The following is a 24,427-nucleotide window of genomic DNA, read 5'->3' as shown; positions in this document are numbered from 1 at the left end:
CGGGTAGGAAGTTAAGAAGCAGGTCAGGGAAATTTCTTGCCAGGTACCAAGTCAGAGATGCAGTTACATGGACAACAGCCAGACCATGGTGCGAGACTGGGCTCTGGGCCCTACACAGCCCATCTCACAGGCACTCAGACCTCGAGGGGCAGCTTACAGAGCCTGGCACAGGCACAGAGCCACCTGAACCTCACCCTTGCTTCATCACAGTGCCCCGTTTACCAGAGCGTCATGATAGGAGCATGCACAAAGGAAATGTCCGATGAGCACGCTTCTGTCCTGGCATCACAGCCAAATCCCTGACCCTCTGAGGGGAGGACAGGGTGCACAGACCAATGGGGCAGTTTGCCAACAGCCAGCTCCCTCCCTCCATGGGGAGGAGGGGGTGCGCCCTCTCTGAGGGGCTTGTTTCAGGTGTTAGTGCTGCTGTGGATTCTCACTTTGCTCCAGAACGATTCTAGTCCAGCGTGACATCGCTCCCTCTCCTCTGCTAGCTATGAGCAAGGGCTGTGAGACCAGGTACTGGGAGGTAAAGAGTCAGCCCAGGCACAGGGAGGTGGGAAATTCTTAAATGATGTCACTGGATCAGAGATCATGGGCTTGGTGCTCTGTTCACGCCATGTCTAGACCGTCTCACTAATGCCTGCATGTTTGCATCAGACACTGAAGGTGACACGTGGACTTTGTCTCCATCTCTGGGGACACTGACAACTCAGGACCACGTTGTCACCAGAAAAGCAATTGATGGGGGGTGGGGGGAGAAGAGGCCATTGAATTCTTCCCAACAGAAGTGACGCCTGCTGTGTGCAGTGCTGGGACCCCAAGAGCACAGAGCTTTCTATTCTGTCCTCTGCACTCCCTCTTCCCAGCAGAATTAGCATGACCAGCAGGACTGAGCTTCAGGAGACAAGGGCACACCTGAGCCTCAAGAAGGCCACTGACATCATGGTGCCTGACAACAGGTCTGTGTCTGAGCATCTCTAGAGCTTCTTTCAAAGCTTGGGGACGTTAGTAATCACCAACGACGGAGAGACCACCACTCCTGGGAGTGAGTCCCGTGGTACACACCCTTGGAATGCAGGTCTGCCAGACCACATCTCCACATCCAATACTCTCCACTTCTTACCCAGCTACAGGGAAAAACTAAAAACTGGGTCTCTCCCATTCCTCCAGTTGATCCCTTACTGATCAGCTTCAGCACTGGGACAGAGGCGACCGCCCCTTCCCTTGCCCAGTCATCCCTGAAAAAGACCAAGCAAGCATATCAAGGAGGCTAGAGACCACAAAAGGCTGAAGACTTATGTCCTGGGACAAATGGGCCAAGGTGAGTTCTCAAACTCTAGACCTTCCCCTAACCCCACCTTTCTCAGTTGGCTCAGAACCATCCATAGGCCACTGAATAAACAGGGAGGCCTGCTGTCAACGACCACAAGCATGCAGATACAGACCTGCTGTGACTCCTGCTTTCTGATACCAGGATCCCCTTTCAAGAAGGATCCAGCTTGGGAAAGACTGCACACGGCACCACCCCCTACTAGCATCCTCCCATTCAGTCAGTTCCAACTCAGGACAGAGAGGCCACCGTTGGGAAGGGTAGAAGAGAATTGGTTCCAATAGGAATCCTAGACAGTAAACACCTATGTGAAGAGAAAGTCTACTCTGCTGTAGGGACTAGCCTACTTGTAGTTTTGAACTGCTCAACTTGGGAGTAAAGAAAGCCAGTATGTAACCCAGAGTCACCATGGCTCATCATTTCCCAGCCAAAAAAAGAACATGTGTGGTTGGCACAGGAACGTGCAGCGTTTCTGTTCTGTTGCCCGTGGCATCCCTATGGGTCAGAGCCGACTCAATGGCATGGAAGGAACTGCCTGCCTCAACGTAAGGTCTTCTTCACTAGAAGGCAAAAATCAGCTCCTCCTTTGCAAGGTTACTGTGGACAGTGGTGGGCACCACATGGTGCAACATGAGAGCTAACAGTAAATACCACCCTCACCCCACGTTTGCAGTGTTCCCCACACCAGAAAAGGTATCAGGATCAGTAGCTCCCAAGCTAGAAAGTTTAGTCATCTCCCCTGAAATTGTTTGAAGGCTCAACAAGTTTTAGCAACCAGACCTTCTTAAAAGCAAGAAAGGATGGTGAACTGGTCTTGGTTGACTTGAGAAACAAATCCACAGAAACCCCAATTTTAAAAGAGTTTTATATAAGGATAAGTACATTAAGAAAGCATCCCAACCACTGCTGCCTAAGTTAAGTCGTACATCAGTCCAACACTGATCTACAAAGTCCTCCTCAAGCTCACAAAACACACCGCTATGATGCCGACTGCAGGAGGAAAGCCCTATCAGTAACCATGTAAGCATCTCAACACTGGCAGGGGTCTCCACGTGGCTTCTCCAGCACTCTGGAGTGCATCAGGATAGGTCCATGTGGCTTCTCCTCAGGGATGTCTCACAGGAAGTGACCTTGCCTGCTCAGGCAGAGAACTAGACCAGTCAAGAACAAGAGACAAGAAGGGGGACGCTCACCAACCCATTTATTTTTGCTCTTCAATTAAACAGCCCTTCAATTAATCTCACCAGTGTTCATTGGCCATGTTGGCACAATAAACCTTAACTATCACAGATGGGTAATAGGTCAACAGTCACCTGCCTCAAAAACATCTTATTCCTCGGTGAATTAATGAAGTCCATGTTTCTGTAGGAAATAAGAAGGACCGGCATCTGCCCTTTCCCGCTCATAAGAGAGCACCTGCACACCCGGCTGTGTGATTCTGAGGTGTCAATGGAACTGGTGTCAGAAGTTCAAGAAACATGCAGCCAAATTGATGCCAAAGGGTGTGGAAGCAGTGTCGACCACCAAGCAAGACAACTGGACCGTCCCTCTTAAAGGGCCTCAGGAAGGGAGGACAAATCCAAGGTATGGGGCGGCACCAATGAGCCTTTATTTCATTAAAAGATTTCCTCCCCTGACTATTTATGGTCCAGAGTTACTATTCCTCCATTATCAAGTTGGATTTGTACATTTAAGATCACTCTGTATCGGGCAGTCAATATAGAGGACCCCTTAGAGTCCCTAACAGGAGTAAGGGTTAGGGAGGTGGGTGGGGAGAGACAGGGGAGTTGACAGCATTGATCATAGCATAGCCCTGCCCAATGGGATTGACTAACAGAACTGTACTGGGCAGGAAGGGATATCATGGAATGAATGTTAACATATGTCAATGGAAATATTCTTCGAGGGAAAACAAAAATCATACAGAAAGCCTGGTGGGTTTCTTACTTTGGGAAATCCATCCTTTGTGTACAACTCTGGCTTCTCAAGTGACCTGAAGAGCTGGTGGTCACCAGTGAGGTCCAGGACGGGAGAAGCCCCTCAAGGCTGTGAGCGGCAGACAGTGCAGGTTGGAGTCCTTGGGGGAACTCAATGGGGAGTCACAGCCCAACCCTCAAAATTTGGGAGCAAAGCTCTGCCATCCCCTGAAGACAACTCCGCTTTGGGCCCATTTCTGGGTCTCCGTAGAGACTGATCACGCTCACTACGGGTCCATAGTAGCTGGGAGACAAACTGGCTGGGCTGAGTTAGTCAGGGGTCTTCCCTGACTCAGGATTCTGAGGCATTTTGCCGTTCAGAAAACTAGTCCTTTCAGGCTGGCAAAGTGCCTTTTGCACACCTGAGCAAGGTAAGGAGTTTTTGCAGACTGTACCTGAGGGCCAACCTCCCAGAGTGGGGAGACAATGTCCCATTGGGCTGTCATCCCACAAGGGGTCCATTCTCACAGCCCAGGTAGACTGTCATTGTCAACAGACTGCAATTCCGCCTGAGGAACAACTCCCTTCTTGATCGGTTAACATCTTTCTCTTTCCATCCAGTCCTGTTCTCCAGGTCCGCTCTCAGATCCCAAACCAAACTCACTGCCATGTAAGTGATGCTGCCTCCTAGTGACTCAATGAGACCAGAGAGAACAGGACCCACACCCCTGCCCCACTGTACTCTTTGACATATAATAGAAGGAGCTTCATCTTTGTCCCACAGAGCAGCTGGTGGGTTCTAACGGCCACCGCCTTGTGGACCGCAGCCCCACTTATGAGCCTTACACGACCCGGGCGCCACTCGAGTTACTTTAAATCAAGGTGCGTCTGAGAGGCATCTCCCTTTCTTGGTCAAGGTGGTGGGGTGTGGACAACCCACACTCTTTCAGTGTGTTGACTGATCTCCAGACAGCCATTCTCCATCAGTGTCTCCCTCCCTGACAGTCCACAGCTTCCTTTTATTTTCAAAGTCAACAATCGAGGGGAAACCTTCCTGGACAAGAGCTAGCAGATTGACCTCGCCCAGATGCCACTCAGAGTGCCAATACCTTTGGCCCCAGTGGGGACTTTAGGGCTGGGTAGCATTTTCCAGCCACAAGTGAAAGAGCAGAGACCTTAAAGCAATCCATCATCCTGTGCTCAGGCCTGCAGCAATCGCTGTAGATAATGGTAGGAATCTCTCTGAAACCACCAAGGACAAAGAGCTGCAAGTGCCCTGGCCCTTTTGCTCCTCAGCATTCAGTGTTCGTGGAAAAGCTGCATCAGGACATTTGAAAAATGCCTACTTGTGGCAGAATGACAGTAAGACGTGGACCTTACTGTTGCCTCTAGCCTTGAACATCAGAGTCCTCCCTTGAAAGCCTTTAATCACCAGCCCATGGAACTGATGTGCAGGACACCCTCGGGAACCTTTACAGCCTCCACCCAGCGCAACTCATGCCTACCCATGACTGCCGTCAGCCCTGCACACTGCAGTGTCTGCATCTGCAGCCTGCTGGGGAAGACAGCCAACCACATCCTCTCCCAGCACCTACACAAAACTTAGCCCACTATTGGGGCCCACTGGTGCCTGTATCAAGAATAAGAAGCCTTTCTGTGTTAAGGTTCATAATGCCCCGTCAATTTATGGATATTAAGAGTGAAGGAGTGGACCTTGCCTATCAATCAAGGTCACAAGGTAACACCCACCAGGTAGATTCTGGAAATCTTTTTTGCCTGGAAGAGGACCACTCTCTTTCCTTTTCACCTTTTTGTTGACAAGACACATGGATCAGCACTGATGGCAGCCAGAGCCCTGGAGCTGGAAGAGCCACTTGTAGACCCCTGGCAGCGCTAAGATGCTTCCAGCGCTAATGGATCCACAAGACTTTCCACCCACTGGCTGTGTTCTTCCTGCATTCGGCATCATTTTGTGTGTGTGTGCGTGCGTGTGTGCGTGAGAGACAGAGAGAGAGAGAGACAGAGAGAGAGAGAGAGAGAGAGAGAGAGAGAGACAGAGAGAGAGACAGAGAGAGAGACAGAGAGAGAGAGAGAGAGAGAGAGAGTCTTAAGAGGAAATTATGGATAGGTATCACATACATGGGCTAATATCAGACTTACAGATGGAATTGATCTGGAATAAGATGGGATGTTTTCTTAATATACAATGACTCTGATATTCTCTATTTTACATACAAGATTTGTTTCTCCAGACAACACACTTTCCAAAAATTCCTCCTGAAACCCAGGTTGAGATGCCCCCCTCACCCCCCCTAGTCATCCGGTGCACGCCCATGGCAATAAGGAAAGGGAAGACACCCGGTTCCACTTCGCCTTCTTAAATACCTGCTCTCCTGATGCCCCATCGCCTTTCAGTTGTACCCCACGAACCCTCTTCCTTCAGTCTGTCTGCCATTTCGGCCCACAGCACAGGAGCACCAGTTCCTTTTGAGCCACCAGGCAAGCGCCCTGTGCACCCCTTGGAATCACGGAACACACACAGTCTCCACAGAAATCTTTGACAATAGCCCAAACATGCCCCCAAATAAACTACTCCAGTCTTATAGGCCACTGACCTAAAAATCTAATTTATTATCTCAAGCTCACTTATGCCAACAGCCCCACCAGAGCGCAGGGCATCTCTGTAAGGAGCGTTGCACCCACAACAGTCCAAGGCCACCACTTATCTCGGCCCACCTGCCGACCACATCACAACCTAAGAATAAAAGGAAACCACGTTCTCATAATCCCTGAAGATTCCAAACTGGGGCAGGACCCTTGTAGAAACTGCTAAAAACTGCAATGGACTGGGCCTGGCCAAGGTGCTCCCCACTCATTCCCCTATTTTACAATACAAAATGGGAGTTTCTCCAAGGTTCACTGCAACACACACACACACACACACACACACACACACACACACACACACACACCGCCCCCAGGCAAACAAGTTATCTCTGGCATTCTCCACAGAGAAGCAGTCAGACATCTCAGGTGCACAGTTGTTTTTCTAGGAGCAAATCTTCACTTTCTGATCAACAGGACAGGCTAGGTAGAGAGGGGTTAGGAGGATGCTGACAAGACTCACAGCTTCATGACAATCCGTCCCAGCAGAACAAGGGTCTCTCTTCCTCAGTGGCATCTAACAAGGACATTTCCTTTATCACGTGGAAGCTCCAGGCCCACCATCCTGCAAGGAATCCCACACCATTCATCTTTCCGATTCTGAGCCCACATCAGAGATCCAAGTGGAAACATCCTGAGGTTCCCTGCGAAACCCCTTATGGACCAGGCTCAGGTTTCTAGGTGAACCCCTCAATTTCTGCATCTCTGGAGATTAGGGCGTCTATTGCTCCCCACGGTCATTTAGACAATGTTGAGAATGATTTTCAGGCAGAGTACATGCCAGGGTGGCCATTCATAGTTGGAAAAACTAGTCTGTTGAAAATGACAGTCACATACTAGTGGGGGGAGATAAGGCCGTTTTGCAAAGCAGGCAGTCCAGAACCTTTTCACCAAACCCACTGTGGAATGAATCAACAGGCTGGGGGGATTGAGAAAAACAATTGAGAGGGGAGAAGGGTGCATTTGGCCTTAACTGCCTATGATCCAGCGAGAAGACAGCCCAAGCTTTTTTCTAGTCCTATTGTCAGGCATATTGCTTTCATCTATCAACCTGTAACATAGAACACTCGACAAGGAATGGGCCTGAACAGAGACTTGGGGCGGGGGCGGGGGTGGAGGTGTCTGAGCTGTTAGCCCAGGAGGCTGGGCATGTCCACTTGAACATCAAGTTATTCTGAGAACCCCTCCCACAGCTGGATGCCCATGGTGGCAGACATTGCAGAATCCCCTGCCCTGGGGCAGAGCCTAGCTGAAGAGCTGAGATGAAGGAAGAAGCCTCCCATAGATGGCGCTGTGCAGAGCTGCCTGGGGGTGCAGAGCTGGACTTCCTGCCTGCCAGCACCTGGACAAATGGTTGTCCCCAGGCTGTCCTGTCCTGTCCCGGGTTTCTTCAGAGGGTCAAGAGGGAGGGGGAGGGCCTGGAACCACCAGCCCTGCCTCCATCATCACGCCATATGAATTTCTTCGTTCAATGATTGATCTCCTGTCACCATGAAAATGTTTAAAATATTCGTTGCAGCATGGTATTTTCTGACTGCTTGCAAGGAATCGTTCAATTCAGCAGAGTGAACCCGGCCTGGAATAAATATGGGGATGCGTATCGGGTTCTTGGTCTTCCGTTTCTGTGAACTTCGATGACCACTTTAGAGCCTTCCCCCAACCCCACCTCTCACTGGTGCTTCCATACTCTTCCTCCAACTGGCTAACCACACCTTGCTCACCCTCCCGTACTCAATGCGTTCAGAGACTACACCCTCCCTATGTCAAGGCCCCTGAGCAATGCTGCCTCCTAACTCAAGGTCACACTGCCGCTGGGGTTCAGCACTTCCATTTGGGCAGATACCCTAGAAGACAGTGCAACAATTTTGTTGGCACATGATCTAGTTTGTGTACATATCAAAAACAGCCCAGCCTTTGGTTTGCAGGCAACAAAAAGAACCAACAGGCTGTCCAAACAGAGTCTGCATCAGCCTCAACAACCACTGCAAACCTTTTGCATAGCATCAGACCATTGTCAGATACTGCATTCCTAATGACTATCAGTTGGATGTGTCTGATCAGCCCCCTAGCCACCCCCAGCCCCCAGATTGGCCAAAACAAAAGCCAGGCTCACTGTCATCCTGTCCAATGCCAACTCATAGCAACCCTGCAGGGCAGAAGTAAAAGAGGCCCACCTTTCTACGAGGGAGGAGTTGGTGATGGTTTTGAATTGCCCACCATGCTGTAAGCAGCTCCAAGCATAACCACTATGCCAAGCCTCCTCGCAGGTTGGCAGGCACTTCATGACTTGCCTGGAAAGGTCTTTTCATTTGCTGATGCAGCAGAACCCAGTCATCAACTTCAGACAATATGAACCAATGGATGAAGCACATGTTATCCGTCACGTGGAAGGAACATCACGCTTGGTAGAGGGGCAGCTCAAAAGAGGGAGACCTGACCAGATGGAACCACCGCTGTCCTGTGTCATCTTATGAATTTTGGGTCTATCATGTCAGCCCTTAATAGGAGCTATTATCTCGAAGTCTGCTCTGAGCCCTTAATGATTTAACATCACTTAAAGGTGAACTCACCCTAACCAGCAGTTTGGAGAGAAGGGGGGTGGGGTGGAGGCATGTGGGAACAGCCAACATTTTGACCTGTGTCTATCCTGCCCTGGTACAGCCAGTCCCCAACTTGACCTACATGGAAACCCATGCCAGTGCTGAAATAATTCCACTTCCACTGAATCCCCAAGACTTTCCACCCAGTGGCCTGTGATCTTCCTGCATTCAACAACACATGATGTGAGTCTGAAGAGTTGTAGACTGGTATCACACATGTGGGCAACTATCGGACTTATGAATTTGATCTGAACTGGGCTGTTTCTTCATATGCAGTCATTGAACAATTGATATGAAGCATTCTTATACACATCAGTGTATGAATTTGTTGCTCTAGTCAACCCTGACGAACACATGTCAGAGCCATGCCTCCCTTTATCCCTGTTTAGTACACCATTCCCCCTTTTAGGAACTTTCCATCTGTATCACCTCCATTAGGGGCTGTATCCCTATTCGGAACTGCCGCAGATGTATTCTCAGAACACAGCAAGCATATACTTAGCTCAACCCTATCCTACCGACAAGGTACAATGCATTTTTCAATTTCTCTGGAGCAACAAGTATTACTAAAATCAAAGGCAGCATGTTACCCTAGAACGGTCCCTAACAACACACCACTCCCCCAACAGCAGGAAAACCCTCCTGGTATTGCCCCTTTATGATCAACCCTTTCCGTCCTGAACTTCCATCCTCCTCGGCTAATCCACCTAAGGAGGAAGTTAACCAATCTTTGAATTCCTATGCCTCCGAAACAGTAGGGCCAGCAAAGCTCAGATTATCCTGTAAACCCCTCCAGAATCTTGAGGAAACAGAAGCCCACACTTGTGCAGGGCTGGTGTCACACCTTCCCTGAGTGCACTCAGAAGATATCCGCCTGGTTCCACCCTCCTGACAACAGCTATGACGCCTTCTGGGAGTGGACTGAAGACCTGGGGTGATTGGTGCCTTTATGATATTTTCCTGTGAGGAAACTGGAACTTTCACATTCCTCCTAATCTGTTGCCTAGCCAAACCACCTCTATACCACTAAAACTTCTGTTTTCTTAGCTGACCCAAGAGTCATATTCTGGTACAATCTCTAGAGAACCCCCTTACTATAAATTGCACTGTGGGTTCTGTCGCTCTGATAGTATTGTGCCAACCTGACCAATTTTGATTAGAGGGCAGAGATAAATAGGTCTGCAAGACATACTCCCTTGTCTTGCTCTCTGGTGGTTCAAGGGTGGTGATGCTTTAGCTAGTTCACTGCCTCAACGGTGAGCTACACTACCTGTGGGCCAAGCCAACCCGTGGATCATGTTGCTAGACCTTGGGACTCCTCTGAGACTTGCTTCGTCACGCTGCTGGTCCATACGCATTGCTTGAGCTTGAGGCTGGTGCCTTCTGTCACCTAGCATTGCTGTGTTCATTGGATATCCCACCCAGGCCTGTGTTTCCTAAGCTCCGGAGCGACTTACTTTTGGTACACCACTCTGCCATTTGCTTCCTGTAGGCAGACTGCTCTCTGCTTCCTTGACCTTGGACCTGACAGCCAAAAGGACTTGAGTTGAAGGAATTTCAGAATTATTAACTGTTCCATACCAGTGAGTGGAACCGAACCATCTGTACTGCTCTGTGGCCTACGCATCTCTAGAGAACCCTGCCTAACACAAACCCCTGGGACTTTTCAGGTTCATATGGATAATTCTGTGTTTCCAGCTGCACATTATTGCCATTTTAAAACTTTTCGCAGTCATACATGTCTTTGTCAATCAGACCTGCATGGATCTGTATGGGGCTGGATTCCAACTCAAAAGACTCCGGTGACCCTGCCAAGAAAGGGGAATTTTAGGTTTCCCTCACCCATGTCCAGCTGGATGTAACTAGGAAGACATCTTTGGCTATTTTCCATATTATTCAAAGGCAGGGATCTCAGGCCCAGTGGCAGCGTTCCTGCAGACAATAGCAGACATGATCTTCTCTTTACAAGCTTCCTCAGCCCACCTGCCCACCTCAGTCATGACAGCTCTCAGACCTGGTGCCCCAGCCCAGGGGAGCTCAGGGCACCAACCATAAAGATGCATCACGTCCACAAATTTTATACTAAACAAATACTATGGACAAGTTTCTTTCTCGTGTCTTTCCTCTCAGCCCTGCTGGCTCCCTGAAAGGCCTGGGGCTCCTCCAGGTATCACACCTTCTTCCAGGCCTGGTCTCTGCCAGCTGTCCCCTTCCCTGCAGGCTCCAGCAGCTAGAGAAACATCTGTGGCAACAGAGCCCTTTAACTCTTTCCTCGCCACACTCGGTTGCAGTTTCTAAGTGGGTCTCTATTAAACCCAGTTTTCTCTTCCTTTCTGAACTAGGGGCTCTCATGGTTTCTACACCTTGCTTTAAATCAGCAATTCTGACTCTGAAGGGCCAGCTCTGACCTTCCTCCATGCAGCTCTCCTAAGCCTCTTCTCCACAAACCTCACCTTCCCCACCCCCTCCATACATCTATTCATTCAAGGTCTTGCTCTGTCCCTTGTCTGGAAGACCTCACAGAATTCACCTGTCAGAGGCCATGCTGCTGTCACCCAGACACCAAGCTGGGAGAGGCAGGAAATGAAGGAACAACAAGTTCTTCGCTCTCCATGGCCTGGGCGGTGGGGGAAGGACACCATGGATGCAGCAACACAGGGCAAAGAGCCCCTGGAGCTGTGCCTTCAGGGGCTCCAGAAATGCACAAGGGACAGGGGATCCAAGTAAGGCCCTCTCAAAGCAGGTCAGCCCAACGACAGAGGTATTTCTTAAACGTCGAACATTTTGCAGCTCAAGGATCTCCCAGGACTCGATCTGAACCACTTGTGTATGGGGATTTGGAATCTATACCCATGCTTGCCCCCTTTTCTGAGGATGACCAAAGTTAAGACCCACCAAGTTTTCCTGCCATGTCCAAAAAGTAACAGGATCAGCGGCAGTCTGCCTGGTCAGTTTTGAACCTGGGAGTGTGTCACGTGTTCAGTCTCACCCCAGATGGGTGACTTGTTTCATCACCCACTGCAACCACAGATTGTGCTTGTACTGGTGTATGAAACACTCCTTGCTGTGGTTTTACTTGTGTGTTTTGTGGAAGATGTCCACGGACCAAAGCAGGTAAACTGATACCAGCAGTAAATCCAGCAGTAAAGCTAAGAGGAAATGTGCAAGACACAAAGAGTTAAAAAACACTCCTTGAGGAATTTCAAGCAGGTGGCTGTTTGCCTGATATGGTGCCACAGTACAACATGGCCAACTCCACATAATCCACTTACAGGATTAAAGAACGTGGCTGATGAGGCCACAGGTGTGAAACCACGAACCAAGAAACAAACTCAGGCCATGACATATGTTGGAGCCCGTTAATGTGGATAAATCTGACAACTGGATGCTGACAGTGTCCCAGTGATATGGGAGAAAGCTTAGAGCCTGAAGACCAGTTCAATGAGAATGTGTGTGGGGGTGAGTCTGGATCAGCCACTGCTGTTCAAAAACTGGCTTGTTTTGAAAACAAGCAACAGCTGTCCACAGGTGCTGAGGGTGTGGGTGAGGGGCGAGGACAAATAAAGACCAAGCAGATCTATTTGTGGCTGAACGTGCTCAGTACACAGAAGGTGAAGGTTTTGTTCCCAGGCAAGTGCGACCAAACCAGACTTTTGGGGGAAACATGCCCAATACAGGCCGTCATTTCAAAAGACAGAAAGGGTTTGCCAGGCCAGAACACCAATAACAGTACGACCCCGGCAAGAACAGCCTCTCTAAAGGCATGGCCAACATGTGTGTGCCACAACAGCAGGCTGTGGGTGCGGGACTTTCTCCTGAGGAGGAAACTTTCCAGGCTCATACTCAGAATTCTAGGCAAGTCTGCCTTGAGGCCCAGGTTATCTCTGGATCCCACCTAGAGGCAGCAGTCCTTTCAAAGCCACTTCAGACCGAGATGTCCCAGCTCCATTTTTCATCCCAGCGACAAGCAGCAGAGCCTGCAAGGACAAGTTCATCCACGTGGGATTTGCCACAGCTCCGTCTCTGCTTCCTCCCATCACATAGCCTGCCAGCTCTTAGGTCCAGAGGCCCATCCCCCATATATCAAGGAAGTGCAGCCAAGGGTGTGTGGGAGTGCGGAGAGTAAGAAGAACTGCCAAGTGCAGGGCAAACTGGAGAGCAAGGCAGAGAAGTGCTTAGAGCCCAGTTGTGAACCCTCAGTGACGAGCCACGGTGTTTTCCTGGAATGCCCTGTGAAGGCCATGGACAATGGGTCACAGGTCCAAGTAAACCCCACCATTTCAGCATGAGCCAATCCCATGGGTAGGACTGGGGCCCATCCTACACCATGAGCAGATTCACAGCAGAACAAGAAAGCAACTCAGCGCTGGCCGCTGGCCGCTGGCCTAAGAGGGCATGCACAGCCCAACTTTACCTCAGGGACCCAACACAGCTTCAGCCAAGGGGTATCCGGGACATGTAAGGACAAGTGACTTCACTGCCCAGGTAAGCCATTAGTTGTTCCTGGGTGGAAAGGACCTGGAGGTTGACGGCAGATCATCAGAACACCATGGCTCTCCCCACCCTCCTCCTTGCAGTATTGTGTTTCAGAAATCCACAAGAGTCAATCAAACCATATCCTATAATGTTGCGATGAGTCAGAATCAGTTAAATGACACCACCCAGTTTGCCTTGTGAAGTGTAAGTGCTTGTAACACAAGAGGCCAGAGTAGATGTTTAGCTTGTACTCAATGGGAGAGTGGCTGCAGGCACTGTCAGGGACATGGTTGGACCTAAATCCAACCTCGAAATCAACACACCACAAAAGTTCCATCTCCGCCTCTGGCTTTGCTGTAGATCCAACTCATCCATTTCACATTTGCTAGTAACCACACCTGGTTTGAACTAAAGAGGCCTGGGTGGAATGTCGGGCTGTTGGGTTGGGCTAAGTACAAGGTAGGTAGTTCAGAAGAGCTAGTCCCCCAAGCAGAAGGCTTTCTACTCACTCTATGGAGCCCATGGAGCTAAGCAATCCAGGAAGTCACAATCATTAAAACAGGGGGGGCCCACAGGTGTGGTGGTGTTGGTTCTATTCCTGTTCCAGCATTTCCACAAATGCACACGGGAAGTTCCACCCTGCTGAAAGGTCACTTTTTTCTATCAGCATTGATGGCGCAGTATTTCCATTCTCCTGAAAATTGACTTGGGAACACACAGGGATTGCCACAAACCATAATTGGCTCAAAGGCTGTTGATTCTTTGGGTTTTCATTGTACCCAGAAGTCATTTCAGGCAGAGAAGCGTTGGGTAAAAGGTTGCTTCCTCACACACAGGGGGAATAAACTGGGTCTCTCCCATTTTCCAGTTGATCCCGTACTGACCAGTTTCACCACTGGGACAGGGGCAACTCCCCGCTCCACCCCTCTGGATCCCCTTTCCCAAACTTCTGTGATCAAGACCAAGCAAGCACACCAAGGCAGCTTGAGACCACAGAAGCCTGGAGACTCATGTCCTGAGACAAATGGGGCAAGGTGAGTTCTCAAACGCTAGACCTTAACCTCACCCAACCTTTGTTTTCAGTTAGCCCAGGCCCATCCACACACCACCGAATAAACAGGGAGGCCTGCTGCCAACGACCACAGGCAAGCATATGTAAGACCTGCTGTGAGTCCTGCCTTCTGATACCAGGATCCCTTTTCAAGCAGGATCCAAGCTTGGGAATGACTGCACACGGCACCTTCCTCCACTAGCATCCTCCCATTGTCTGTTCCAACTCCTAGGACAGAGACCACCATTGGGGAGGGCAGAAGAGAACGGTCTCCAATAGGAAAAGAAAGACTACTCAGCTGTAGGGACTAGCCTGCTTGTCCTTTTGAACTACTCAACTTGGGAGTAAAGAAACCCAGTATGTAACCCACTGAGTCACTATGGCTCATCATTCTCCAGCCTGTTCCAAAAGGAACATGTGAGGTTGGCACTGGAATGTGCAGCATTTCAGTTCCGTCGTCCATGGAATCCCTATGGCTCAGAGCCAACTCAGTGGCTGTGGACAGTGTTGGGCACCACATGGAGCTACATTCGAACAGACAGAAGAGACACCACCCACACCCCACGTTTGCAGTGGTCCCTCCACCAGGAAAGGTGATCTCACTGGCGCCTGAGCAAGAAAGTTCAGTCATCTCCCCCGACATTGTTTGAAGGGTCAGCAAATTTTAAGAAGCTGGCAAACCTCCTTAAGAACATGAAATCATGGTAAATTAGTCTGGGTTGACCTGAAAAACAAGTCCACAGAAACTCCTATTTTGGAAGAGTTTTACATAAGGGTAAGTGTACATTAAAAACGCGTCCCAACCCAGTGCTGTCTAAGCCCTTACATCGAACATCAGCCCATATGCCCGACACTGATCTACAGAGCCCTCCTCAAGCTCACAAAACACACTGCAATGATGCCGACTGCAGGAAAGCAGCCGAATCAGTAACCATGTAAGTGTCACAACACTGGCAGGGGTCTCCACGTGTCTTCTCCAGCACCCCGGAGTGCATCTGGATAGGTCCATGTGGCTTCTTCTCAGGGATGTCTCACAGGAAGTGAGCCTTGCCTGCTGAGGCAAAGAACTAGACCAGTCAAGAACAAGAGACAAGATGGGGGACGCTCACCAAGTCATTTATTTTTGCTCTTCGTTAAACGGCCCTTCAATTAATCTCACCAGTGTTCATTGGCCTGGTTGGCACAATAAACCTTAACTATCAGAGATGGGTAATAGGCCAATAGTCACCTGCCTCAAAAACATCTTATTCCTCAAGGAATCAGTGAAGTACATGTTTCTGTAGGAATTAAGAAGGACCGCCACCTGATATGAGTCACCAGTTTCTGCAGCCTCGAGGGTGAGAACAATCCTCCAAGTGAGCCATCAGCTTTGGCTCGGGGTCTGTGTGGTGAACTGCCACCTTTAGGGACCTGGTTCCGGTTTGTCTTTATTTCCTGCAAGAACCATCCATTTCTAGTTTCTAGTTGACTCAGCAGCAATAAAGTACAGGACACCACCACCCCAGGGAAGACTGCCTGCCTGAGAGGGGCCCACACCTGTATCTCCCATTCGTGGACTCAAATGACTGTTCACTCCTCGCTGAGAAGGGGAAAGCTCCTCTGTCAGGAGTCATTATATGTCCTGAACTCTTCAGATCAAGTCCCAAACCGAAAGAACACTTAAGTCAATTTACACTGCCCACCCTTCCAGCCTCGTAAGAAAAACCTGCCCATCTACAGCAGGAGCAGAGTGTTTCCAAACACTTGCTAAACGATTCTTAAGCAGATTTCTGGTTTCACACCTTCCCTGAGTGCACTCCAGAAGAGATCAACGGGTTCCACCCTCCTGACAACAGCTATGACGCCTTCTGGGAGTGGACTGAAGACCTCGGGGGACCGGGTGCATTTATGGTATTTTCCTGTGAGGAAACTGGATTTTTCATTCCATCTAGTCAACAGACTAGACAAACCACCCCTTGTACGACTGAAACTCCACCTGTGTGAGCTGACGCAACGAGTCACTATTCTAGAAGAGTCTCTGGAAACCCTTTACTCCGTATGTCTCATGATGGGTTCTGCCATGTTCTTAATTTTTATTGTGCCCACCTGGCCGAGAGGAACATGTGGGATTCATCGGTTTGCACTGCACATCACTTTTCCATTTTCCCCTTCAAACGCCCATTTTTTTCCTGACTGTAGCTTGTCTAGAAGCAAATGCTGGGATCTTACTACTTGGAATTGCAGCAGCCCATTCTTGGGGGTGTTGGGCAGGGTGGGGCGGGAGAGGCCAATGATTGCCTCCAAGGGAACATTGAGAATCAAACATCTACCAGGAAACCTCTTTGTAATAGTCTTGGACCCAGGAAATTTGCAGCGCACACTGGACTGGTGACCAGGTTGAACCTCCAGAACAAGACACAAATGAGATACCAGTGGTTAAGAATGAAGCTCCCAGTGCCCAAAGGCAACACCCCCCCCCATACACACCCACCCACCTGTCCTTCCCCGACAAGCTTTTCCCTCCCAGAGTGTAAGCAGTCCAAGGTCAAGTCTCAAGGCAATCACCACGTTCAACTCACTGGAGCCCACAGGGCAGTCAGTCTAAGGGAAGTGGACAGGAGCCTTCTGTACATCTGGATGAGATTCTGTTTGTCACTGAAGATCACTTTAGACAGGGACAAGCCAAGGACCTCCCCACATGGACACAACTTTGGGCGTTTATTCCCAGGAAGTCCCTTCCCCCGTACATCCTTAGGGTTTACCCACCTGAACACACAAGCCTCTGGAAGGGTGAGCATGTGTTACAAGGCAGTCATACCGACGATGCTTGGATTTCTGCCACTCAGCCCCCTCCATGTACCTCCCCCGACCCCAACATTGAAGGACCCAGAGTCTTCATGACAACATGCATAGGGCTATTCCTGTTCCAACAGCAGCCAAGTGTAACTTCTGCCTCGGGCTTGCCCTGCCAAGATGCGGCAGCGGTGTCCCCAAAGCATCACCTCTTTCACAGCGAGAAAGATACCCCCAGTCCCCACGGAGATCAATTGCCTGTCAGGCTCCCAAAGTCTACTGGGTTTTATGACCAGCCTATTGCCCCTGGCACCTTCGTGTGTGCATGTGTTAGCATGTGCGCTGGTGGTATGGTGGGCGCAAAAGTAGTAAAGGGTTACAGGGACACACTGGGCACATAAGGCCGCAGACCACACCCCCCTCCCCAACATTGTCTCTGCTGTGCCAAGGAAGCAAGGTTCCAACAACCCTGAATCGGCTGCCAGCCTCCTCAGACTAACGTTCCAAATCCCATGGGGCAGTGAAGCCAGGACTGGGGGCAGTGAAGCCAGGACTGGGGGCAGTGAAGCCAGGACTGGGGGCAGTGAGACCAGGACTGGGGGCAGTGAGACCAGGACTGGGGGCAGTGAGACCAGGACTGGGGGCAGTGAGACCAGGACTGGGGGCAGTGAGACCAGGACTGGGGGCAGTGAGACCAGGACTGGGGGCAGTGAGACCAGGACTGGGGGCAGTGAGACCAGGACTGGGGGCAGTGAGACCAGGACTGGGGGCAGTGAGACCAGGACTGGGGGCATCTCCATCCTTTCCATTCACACACTGAAGTTCCTGAAGTGAGCCCCACAGGCCTTGCAGGTCTGCAGGGTTCCTCAGGGTACACATGCCCACCCCACCACAAGGGCACAATTCAGTACACATCACCAAGGGCCTTCTCTCAAAAACTCTGTCCACATCACTAAAGCAGTGCTTCTGACCCTCCTCCGCCTCTCCCCGACCATCACATGATGTGAGAGCCCACCAAGAATAAGCCTCTCTAAAGGCATTGCCCACATGTTTGCAGTGTAACAGCAGGCTGGGGTGCTGGGGCTTTCTTCAGGGGCCCAAGCTGTGCCTCACCTTCACCTCCCCTATCCAGGAAAGCGTTCTCTGCTCAGAATGAGGGTGCACGGAAAGTCCACCTTGATGGCCCAGATTAACTTTTCATCCCACCCCCAGAGCCCTGCAAGGACAAGTTGATCTACTTCGGATTTACCAGAGCTCCATTGGAGAGCTCTCCCATCCGAGACCCAAAGGGGACTGTGAAGACTACACTCTATATATTATCAAGTTAGGACAGCCAAAGGGGACAGGGAGAACTGCCAAGTCCAGGACAAACGAGTGATCATGACCGAGAAGTGCCTAGAACTCAGCTGTCACAGCAGACAAAAATCCCCCTCCTCACTGAACCCTCAGAGATCCACCAGTGTTCTCCCGCCATGCCCAACAAGTGCCGTGCACAATGGGTCAACCCACAGACCCCGGTAATCACCAGCAGCTCAGTGGGAGCTAAGTGTCATGTGTTGGGTTCCATCCTATGCCACAAGCAGATTCATAGTTAAGTGTACAACACACCGAACATCAAATCAACTCAACACCAGCAGCTTGCATGAAGGAGGGCATGCACAGCCCAATACAGCCACCAGGACACAACAGCTTTAGCCAGGGGATGGCCAGGATACGAAAGGACAAATGACTTCAATGCCCAAATAAGCCATTAGTTGTCCCTTGGTGGCAAGAACCAGGAGGTTGAAGACAGACCATCAGAGCAGAACGCTCCCCACCCTCAACAGCAGTGAAGGTCCCCCTGGCCTACCCACACTTCAGTCTCTTAACAGGTTGCCTTCTGATGCACATCAAATCAGGCCTCCCCCGCCCGCGTCTGCCGGTCCTCCCAAAATGTGGGTCTCATTGCTTCCTTCAGTGGCCTTTCCCGTTCGTTTTCATGGGCCAAGAGATCCCATTTAAATGCTCTTAAACCTCCAACAAACCTGTTTTAGTTAAAAAACAACAACCCCATTTTACTTTTGAGAGGTGTCAGGTGTTCTAAGACCCAGTCTTCCATCCGACTCAATGCCTGTTTCACCCTCTGCCTGCCCCTCAGCTGACCTCTGCACTCCACTTGCTCTTTGCACACACTTCCCTGGTGCCTTCACTAGCAACCTTAGATCCCTTTCCTGAAGGGGGAGCACACAGCCAGGCGTCTGGGCAAGGTGGCCCCATTAAATGGCAGGGGACAAAGCAGCTACTCCTCAGGCTGACTGTAGGGGCTTCTCCTCTAAGGCGACCTTCAGGACCTCCACCAGGAACAGGAAGGATCCCCTGCGTGAACAGTGAATTCTCTAATGCGGCTCCACAACAGCCAACACAGGACCTCGCCCTGCGTGGGTGTGCGTGTGAAGGAAGGGAAGGTCCCGATGGGAATGGCAGACCACCCGCCCCCTAGAGCCGAGAGCCTTTTGCAGTGAACCTCCTGGATCCAGAACACAGACTGAACACCACAGTAGCGGCACTGCACCCAGGAACCAGCGTGCAACAGAGTGATGGCCATCCCCATTCCCAGCAAGTTTGTGGCGTGGGGGTACCACTGGGTACTTAACTTAGGGAGCTGGGTTTGCTGACCCATGGGAGAGGTCGGTCCTATGCCTTTGGGCCGCAGCTTCCTGGAGTGCAGTAGCTCTGCCTACTCAATTCAGCGAGCTTCAGTTCCAGCTGAATGCCTGTGGGCTGAGGCTTACAGCAGAGGGGCATGCCCTCTGAGCAGCCCTGAGAGAGCACTGTAACATGCCTTGATGAGCAATTCCATCTCTGAGCAGAAATCTTAATACGCCCAAGATCAGTGCAGCCCTTTCAGTGGCTATGAAAATCTGGAGGTGTGAGGGATTACTGGCTAGGACAACACCCTCCTCTCCTTTCTTACTTCCCAGAATGTTTCTCCCAGTGTCTGGAAGGGCTCTGACCAAGCCCCAGAGGCACCCAAGGACTGGAGAGACAAGCCCTGCTGGAATGCCCCCCCACCCCCATGTCCTCCAGCCACTCCACTGAGCTAATGGACAGACTCAATGGCAGTGGGACTTCAGACGCACGCCCGTAGCATGGGCTCAAGGTCATCATGCAGCTTGTCCCTCAAGGACCTGCAGACATTTGCTGGGCCGATGGGATGTGGGGCAGAGAACAGTGAGCCGAGAGCAAAGAGCCTGAGGACTAGGCCCAGGTACACACCCTGACTCACAGGCCAGAGACCAGACTCAGGGAGCAGGGTTTGAGTTCACGTTGAGTTTTCCTCGATTACTATTCCCCAGTCTTTAGCTGTGAAGGCCAACTTGGGGAGAAGGGGAGCAGATACAGCAGCAGCTCCTGGAACTGCATCAGTACCACAGACATGAAAGCTGCAGGCATGGAAGGTTCCTCTCACCCAAAGGTTTCCCTCAGAACAAGTGGGTCTGAGCTCGAGGAAGGGGCCACTCCAAGTCAGGCAGAGCCGGGAACCTGTGGAGCAGGGCAGGGGCTCTATCACAGCGTAGCCACAAGTGTGCGGCAGCTTGCCACAACAGGGCTGGCAGGCCTCAAAGGCGCACTTCAAGAAGCTTGTGGGGAAATCCCATTCCCATTCTGGACCCCATTTCTCCAGAAACCCCTACATGGTGTCTTGTAGACCAATTCCAGGAAGACGAGGAGAAGCTCTCTGCACTGCTTGGAGCGGACGACAGAGCACCTTCGGCTGACTGAAGCCGTGGTTGTACCATGACTTCCTGCCTTTCAGTCGGGTCCACTTAACTCCAAGGGGGAGACACTCTACATAGGCACCCCAGAGGCAATCAGATGATCCATGATTAGGGGCTTACAGACCAGGGGCACCTGGAGGCCACACTGGATTTAAGTTCCAGCTAAGGCAGACGGCTTAACCTAACACCAGCTGCAGCCATCCGTGAGATGCAGCTGACAGACCTGCTGAACCTGAGACTCCTGTTACTCCGACATGTAAATGGGCAGAATCATCCCGCCCAACACCCCCAAGGCCTTTGGAGGAAGGGCATCATCCAGGTGGGCCCAGAACACATGCCAAACACGGAATGCAGGCTTCACGGGAGTGTCCATTCTTGGGAGCTCATGATCCTACAATCACACGTCCACCAAAGGGGATGGGGGAGGCCGGTCTTCAAGTCACACAGACCGCTGGCTATTGGCCTCATACCAATGACTTCATGCTATCTGGACATGAGCATCAAGAAGCAAGGAGCTCACAGGAAGTTCTAGGAAACAAAGGTACACACACACACACACACACACACACACACACACACACACACACACACACACACACACAGAGTCCAGGCACTTCTACAGCCTGGGCAAAGAACATTTCCTCCAGAGAACTTACACCTTGCACCCAAGGCTTAGTGTTTCTTAGACTGACAAAAACTCATGCTACTGTACAGATAGGTGGGTGCTGTCAGACTCCCTGACTGCGGAGAGCCTCGGAAGCTTTCAAAGAAGTAGAACCTTAATCAAGTGGGGGGGGTGTTCCTTAACAGGAGTGACTTCTGATAGCTGAACTTGTGTGGCACGGCAGACACAGCTCCCAGAATTATCTGTGGTGAACGGCTGCTATGAGGAGCACTCTTACTAGATGTGTTAAGACTGGGTTTTCTAGAGAAATGCGGTCAATATGGGCTTCTCAGATTGGCTCTCAGGCTGCTTAGGCTGAACAGCATTGATACGAATGCTGTCTCTCTACCCCTAAAGGCATGGCCACGTCTGCCGCTCTTACTAATCCAGGGTGTGAAGTATCAGAGCGAATATCCACAGCACCACCACCAACAGCTGAAGTGCTGCTGAGAGGAGAGGCCCTGGGTGACCGTGTGTTTGAGAATGTCCAGCACTTTGTCAGGATGAGAAGTTCAGGGAAGCTGGTCGGCTGGTCCTCCTTACAGTAGGAAATGTGATCAAGGAGGGGGATAATCTCAGAAGCACCCCTCCAGTGCCGAATAACAGACCTAAAAGCTTCTGATTGTGCTACGAAGGAGAACCTATCTCCCTAGTCATAGAGCTGACATTGCCCTAAACCAAATCCAGAGTCTCATCGTAGGAGTAGCTGACTTACAACGTCAGCTGAATTACAGGTCTACAACAGTGTCTGAGATTAAAGTAAGGGCACTGATCATAAAGAATTAGGATCCAGAAACATGGGATTGAAACATATGGGCTGATGATCCAGGATACTGAGCTCCTAGAAACAAGTGAGCCACCCCAGTCAATGAATCCACCCCTCCCAGCTCAGGTGATTAATCCACTATCAGTAAAAATTCACACCTCAATAGAACCACCAAACTGTTCATGCTGAAATGCCAGGTGGGGCTGCATTTTTGCCTGAGAGAGAAGCCTTAGAGATCCTTCTGAGAGCACCCAAGAAACACCCTCATTTATTTCTTAAAGACCTGTAACCCAAATTAAGGGTCAGAAAGTCCCTGAAGTTGAGGTTCAGATAATTACTCAGGAAGAAGTGCACTACACTCAAAGATCGGCCCCAGTTTTCTAATACGTACAGTATCCCACACCCTTAGTAACCGATCCCAGGGCTACTCCCCAGTCTTCAGCTGGTACGTATCAGGTCTAGGGGGCATTGGGTAGAGTTCTACAATCACTCGTGCTATGGAGCTGACAGACTCAGGGTGGGAATCATGGCGGTGACCAAGAAGTTCTGACAGATGGACTTGTATGCGCTGCTAGGGGTCAAAGAGTAAGGCGGGAGACAAAGAGGTGAAGAAGGCACCCAGGCAGAAGGCTCCCTCATACCACCTGGACAAAAACCCAGATGGATAATCCCCGCACAGCCTAACTCGTTCACCAGCTCTCGCAGGCCCTGGCGGTGCTGACCGATGCTGCAGCCAGGGCTGCCTATGACAAGGTCCGGAAGCCAAGAAGCAGGCAGCACTGAGGAGCCAGAAACTTGGTGAGAGGAAGGAAGTGAAGCTGGACCTGGAGGCCCGGGAGCAGGAGGCCCAGGCCCAGGGCAGGGAGGAGGAGGAGGAAGGCCACACATGCATGCTGGAGCCAAAGTGAACACCTTCGAGAAGAGGGATCCCAGCAGCTGGAGGAGCAACAGCAGCTGACCCAGGAGCAGATCCAGCAGGAACAGAAGCAACAGAGAGGAAAAGCAGAGCCTCCCCAAGGCAAAGGAACCCCCAAACTCAAACTGAAGTGGAAGTGCAAGGAGGAGGACGCGTCCCCAGGCGGGTGCTCCTAAGATGTGCTCTGCAGCTCTTCCAGAAGCAGGGCCAGGTGCTCAACCCAGGACTGTCACAGGGCTCGGTGCTGTCTGAGCGGGGCTACCAGAGCCTCCTCATGATGCGCTTGCGCCAGGCAGCAGAGCGGCACAGCTGATTGCCCAGATTCCCGAGGACGAGGGCCGCCCATGTAGGCCCAGGCTCCAACCCCGCCCACAACACAGCCCTTTTCTTAATCACCAGTAAACTTTAAAAAAATTATTTTTAAAAATGGTATCAATTTATTATCCTTTCCCCTTCCTCCCTTAATTCCTGTACCCTCTGGGAACTGTTACTGTCAGGGTCTGAGGGCCATCTATCTTGACTACCATGCACCCAACAGTCTTAAATGAACACATACAAGTCTAATGACCAATGAAGGAAACCAAGCACCTATTCTTAAGACACAAGGTACAGTTTAAGCTGCAGGACAAGCAATCCCAATGTTCAGTGTGGTAAATGCCCATCTGTCCCCTCCTCAGGATGCCAATGGCTGGCTACCAGTCAAACATTGGCATGGGCCCACCCTTCCCCTGTTGGAACCCTGTTCTGACAGCGAGCTTTCCCCTGAGCACCACCTCTGTGCTGAGTTCGAGGAGTCCTTGCAATGGCCACACCTCTCTCAAGACAACAGAGACAATGGAGTCTCTCTCGTAGGGAAGGTCACAGGTTCCACACGGGAGGATCAGCCAACAGTGACTTCTACTGTTTATGGGTCCACCGTCAACACCAACACCCCTTTCTCCTCAGCCAGCACACCAAGTCTCTTTCTGGTCTCAGGTTCAGCCACGTGGTCCCTCGGCCTCAGCTGCTCTCAGTCCCAGTGAAGGTGCTGCTCCTCTGTTGTCCCAGAGCATCTGTCCCAGGCTAGTGCTTCTGGTTTCAGTCTTTGCCACCCACGGCCCCTGGGGAAGTGTCCCAAATGGCTCTGTGCCAAAGGGAATACCTTTGCAGGCGAGGTGCTGCTTTGTGTCTCTGAGCTGGGGGCAGAGAGAATGGAGCAGCCTCATCTTAGAGGTTGGGATTTTCTTTTCAATGTCCATCTCCTGGGATCTGGTTTGCTATTAAGTCTTAATGAAAACAATACCCAGAGAGAGCTTGGGTCTAACTTTCCCTTGTTCATCATGCGTGCATAGAGGACAATGATCTCACGCCGCACAAGGTGTTTTCCCACGTCCACGCAGGCAGTGTGCATTTCAAAGCTTGTACACCTACGCGTGGTCTCACCTTCCACTTCTTTTTCATGTTTTGCCATCCCAGGATTTCAACTGAGACAGACCCTGATCTACAATCACAAGACCCATTCCCCCAACCCT

General features: G+C 50.9%; 1 pseudogene; it reads left to right on the top strand.

Moving 5' to 3' along the window:
- Positions 1-22,526: 22,526 nt before the first annotated feature.
- LOC142442525 (dnaJ homolog subfamily C member 17-like) lies at positions 22,527-23,938 on the top strand (annotated as a pseudogene).
- The last annotated feature ends 489 nt before the right edge of the window (positions 23,939-24,427 follow it).

The sequence above is a fragment of the Tenrec ecaudatus genome, chromosome 3 (genome assembly GCF_050624435.1).
Source record: "Tenrec ecaudatus isolate mTenEca1 chromosome 3, mTenEca1.hap1, whole genome shotgun sequence".
Taxonomy (NCBI): domain Eukaryota; kingdom Metazoa; phylum Chordata; class Mammalia; order Afrosoricida; family Tenrecidae; genus Tenrec; species Tenrec ecaudatus.
Note: the sequence above shows the minus strand (reverse complement) of the source record. Positions and strands in the feature narration are given on the sequence as shown.